The 4,612-nt window shown below is 44.1% G+C and overlaps 1 pseudogene; it reads right to left on the bottom strand.

Moving 5' to 3' along the window:
* Positions 1 to 495: 495 nt before the first annotated feature.
* On the bottom strand, positions 496 to 3,889 carry LOC148184702 (uncharacterized; annotated as a pseudogene).
* Positions 3,890 to 4,612: the final 723 nt, after the last annotated feature.

The raw sequence follows: 4,612 nt of genomic DNA on the forward strand, positions 1-4,612 counted from the left end.
CCTTGCTCATTTATTGTCCTTTACAAGGGTCTGACCTCCAGACTCTTCAAACATTTGACTTCCCAAGTTTCCCAGGCATCTCAGCACACAGCTCTCCAGACAGAGGGGACACCAAGACACCTGTGTAGGTCCAGTCACTGACCAAACAGCAATGCTCAAGTCTCAGAGGGACTCAGTCTGGAATGAAAGCAACAGGCTATCCACCAAGTACAATAGTGGTCACTTTCTGTTTTTCACGAAGGGCTCAGCTTCAAAATTATTATGAGACCCTTGTGGTTAGGGCACTTCTCAGAAAGTGGAAGTTATATGGTGGTGCTTCTTGGGCATGAGTCACTTTCTCAGGCAATGCTCCAAAATCTCTGGCTTCTGGCCAGTCCTAAGATCTTCTAGGATTCCTGGGAAATAATATTTTCCCATTTGAGCATGTTGTGTAATCAATGCTACCTACTTACTCCATGTAGCACTGGCTGTTTGAGGTGTTGAGGGATGTTTTCTTTACACATCCAGTGTAGGACAGGCAATTGTGGTGCCAAGAGGTGACATGCTTCTGTCCCAACAACTTCTGAGGCAGCTCAAACCCCCTTGTAGGCTGCTAATATCACTCTTTCTGCTGGAGTATAGTGGGCTTCTGATCCTGATTGCTAATTCTGTCAGGTACTGGATACCTTCATCTGCAGTGGTCCACTTCCCTGGGGAGTTCACGGTTCTTCCGTAAATGGATATCTTGCCCCCAAGCTTGAGAGAAGCCATCTCCAGAGGCTGCAAATTGCTCCTTATTTTCCAATTCCTCTTTCAATTTCCTGATATTTAGCAAGGGATCCCAGTTCTTGGGCTTCATGACCTTCTAACTGCTGACTGTCATCACCACTATCATAGCATTAAAGCAGCCAGGCAGAAATCTGCTCACCTGGCTGGTGGCTGTAATAATTTTGCAAGTCTTGAAGTTCTGATGAGGTCAGGGACTGAGTAACTGTGGTTTCCTGTTTAATTTGCCTCACTCATTTGATTTCTTTGTTGAAGGACCTGCCTAACCCCTCCTTTCCTGTTACTACTTCTTCTTCTTCTTCTTCTTCTTCTTCTTCTTCTTCTTCTTCTTCTTCTTCTTCTTCTTCTTCTTCTTCTTCTTCTTCTTCTTCTTCTTCTTCTCCTTCTTCTTCTTCTTCTTCTTCTTCTCCTTCTTCTCCTTCTGCTTCTTCTTCTGCTTCTTCCTGTGTGTTGTCTTTCTTCTGCTGCTTCTTCTTCTTATGCTTCTTCCTCTTCTTCCTCCTCCCCCCTTACTAATTAGTGGTATGAGCCTGTAAGTCACCTTGTTCATTTTTTGTTTTCACTGCTGGAGCAATTACTGCAGTTGCTGTAGTTTGAGTCCCTGTCTCAGCCATAGTGTCCTCAAATGCAGTTTGGATTCCTGCTCCAACTAGAGTCCTCTGAGAGTACTGTGCAGTTGCTCAATAGGCACATGTCAGGCCCCAGTACAGGGCAAGAAGCTGCAGGTTTTCATTGGGGTGGGCAAGGCACCCTTCTATCACTTGATGGGTCAGTTTGTCAGAGTTTATTACCTGTTCAGGTAAAGCCCTAGGTAATGGGAGGTGATAACCACCCTAAAAACTTGCCTAAATCCTTCCACAAACCCTGCCACCCAAGAACTGGGTGCCTCCGGGCAGATTTCAATAGCTCCTCACCTAAAGATTGTTTTCTCTTACATCAGGATGATGCTGGATTCCATGAACTCCATAGCGTACCAACAGTACTAGTTAGTATGATTAATAGTATTAGCTAGTATTATTGCAGCTTGCAAAAGGATAAGCAAAGACCATGGGAGACTGCATTATAAAAGCATTCCCATCAATCTCAGGCAAGGAGAAGGAAGTGTGTTCCCTCATCATCCACAGAAGATAAGCAGTGCAGCTGACCAACTCACAGGAGCTTGCTACTCGATAACTACAATTTACTATTTACTATAGCATGCAGTAAATAATTGCCTTTATCTTGCTTGAAGTTTGGTTGCCAAAAAAATACTGTAGTGGGTTGACCTTGGCTGGGCACTTGTTGCCCGCCAAGCCACTCTAACTCCCCTTCCCAGCGGGACAGGACAGAGAAAATAAGATGGAAAACAACTCCTGTGTTGAGATAAGGTAGTTTAGTAAAGAAAAATAAAAAAGAAAAAAAAAATTAAAAAAATAAGTTTGCATGTACATAAGCAAAGGGAAAAGGCAATCTCTACTTCCTATCAGCAAGCAATATTCAGACACTTCCCAGGAAGCAGGACATGAGCACATGGAGCTCCAGAAGGCAAACATTGTAGAATAACAAATCCTGCACCCTGTTCCTCCTCCCTTCCTTAGTTTTTATATCTGAGCTGACATCATATGGTATGGAATATCTATCCCTTTGGTTAATTTGGGTCAGCTAGCCTCGTTGCATCACCTCCCAGGATCTTGCCCTCTCCCAACCCCTTGGTGGAGCGGAAGGAATGTTACAGGGACAGTGCTGCTCAGCAGTATCCAGAACACTGGTGTGTTTTCAACACCCTTCCAGCTACCAATGCAAAGCACAGCACTGTGAGGGACAAGTGAACTCTATCTCAGTCTGACCCAACAGAGATACGCTGCTGCCTCTGAGGGTTTACATATACACAACAGAGTACCTAAACCAATTCCTTAACATAGTTTTTAAAGAGTCCTTGGAGGAGAGAGAGGAAAGGATGGAAATTCTCCAGCCTTTTCATTGGACTTCGCTGCCACAGAGAACAAAACAGTGCATATTTGTAAAACTCTGTATAATACACATTGCGCAGTGTGAGTGCTCTTCCTGCCTAATCTCAAAACACATAAAACAGAACAAGAGATGGCCAAGGACAAAGGGGAATTTCCAGAAAAATAGGTCTTTCATAATGAGGCAGACAAAGTAATTTAGAAATTGTTCTCCTGAAAACAGGTGTCTGGGGGATAAACATGATTGAATCATCTAAGTAAATTGTGGAACCAATCATTGCAAGAGGCAAAAATATAAAAGGGTGTTCCAAGTGATCAGCCAAATTAATGGAAAAGCTGTGGCTAGTACTTAGATAATGGCATCATTGTCATTGTCATTACTATTATTGTTATTATCTGGCTTAATATTCAGTGTTCTGGTTACCATTGCCTGGGTGTCATTTCTGTCCAAGGAAATCCAAAAACCGTGGGATGCTGGAATGGGGTAAATAAGTCAGGGAAGCATCATTTTGTACTAGCTGTTCCTTGTGTTCTTTCCCTAAGCATCCACACCTGCCAGGGAGAGAACATTGGCTTTCTGGTCTGACTAAATTATGTTCTTACAAAATTCAGTGTTAGTGGGGAAGCAGGCATATTAGAAAGGACAGACCTCAGCCTATCAGGCAGGCATTGGAATCTGGATTGGAATTCAAGCAGTCACAAGTAGAGTACAGAAGAGAATCGGCAACTTAGAAGAGGACCCCTAGCAGGTAAACTCCCAGTCACCAGCATGCACATGCCCTACTCCAGTGGGAGCCTTGTCCATGCCTGGGGGCTCCTCCTTGGGGATGGCCATTAGTGGATGAGCATGCAACTGAATTAAAATCTTCAGCTTTCTGAGTGAGCCCTCCAAACACAGTAGCATTGCAAGGGAGACAACTAGACCAGCTGCAGCCATGTTTCTGTGCTCCTTGACAGCAGGGTGAAGTCTGCCCAGCCCTCTCAGCAGTCACACAGAACAGGTAGGTGCCTCTCCTGAGGTGACTCAGGCCTCTCACAAGGCTACCTGTCTAACAGCCTTGACTATGCAAAATGTAAAAAAAGCCCCAGTATTTCCTACTGACTCTGCTATGCAGCAGCATTTTCAACTGTTCTGCTCCATATTCCTGTTCCAGGTGAACAGGAGTGATTCGCATCATCTCCCTAAATACTTAAGTAATGTATTAATCTACCTCTAGTTGCTCTTTCTCATGTCCCAACTACTTTCCCAGTGATGTCTTACAACCTGATTAATGGGTACAGGCCACATCTTGGGCAACACTGTTACAACAGTCTGTTAATATTAACTAGACGCTTTGATAGAATTACTTGTTACTTGGAATCATGGCATGGATACCTAGCCCTACCATTAGGCAGAAGATATTTGCTGCTCAGATGCAGTCTAAGGACAGCATAAATGGCCTGTTCCTGGTCACATATTTGTCAAAAAAATATATGGTTAGCTTATTCCCTGCATGCTCCCAGCTCAAGCTCCCCTGCACTCTGCAGGCACAGCCCACAAGTCACACAGGCAGGATGCAGCCACATTATTCAGAAGCAGGTAGAATTAAGCTGTATGATGTTGTGGTCTAACCCCAGCCCACAGCCAAGCCCCACACAGCTGCTCACTCACTCTCCCATCAGTAGGATCAGGGAGAAAATCAAAAGAGTAAAAGCTAGAAAACCTGTGGGTTGAGATAAACACAGTTTAATGGAAAAAACAAAAGCCCCACATGCAAACAAAACAAAACAAGGAATTAATTCACTGCTACCCATGGTAGATGTTCAGGCATCTCCAGAAGAGCAAGGCCCTTTCACATGTGACAGTGACTCAGGAAAACAAATGCCATCATTCCAAATGCCTTCTGATCCTTTTTCTTCCC

Source organism: Pseudopodoces humilis, chromosome 3 (genome assembly GCF_049639895.1).
Source record: "Pseudopodoces humilis isolate 2021_Gansu_Grassland_sample_001 chromosome 3, ASM4963989v1, whole genome shotgun sequence".
NCBI lineage: Eukaryota > Metazoa > Chordata > Aves > Passeriformes > Paridae > Pseudopodoces > Pseudopodoces humilis.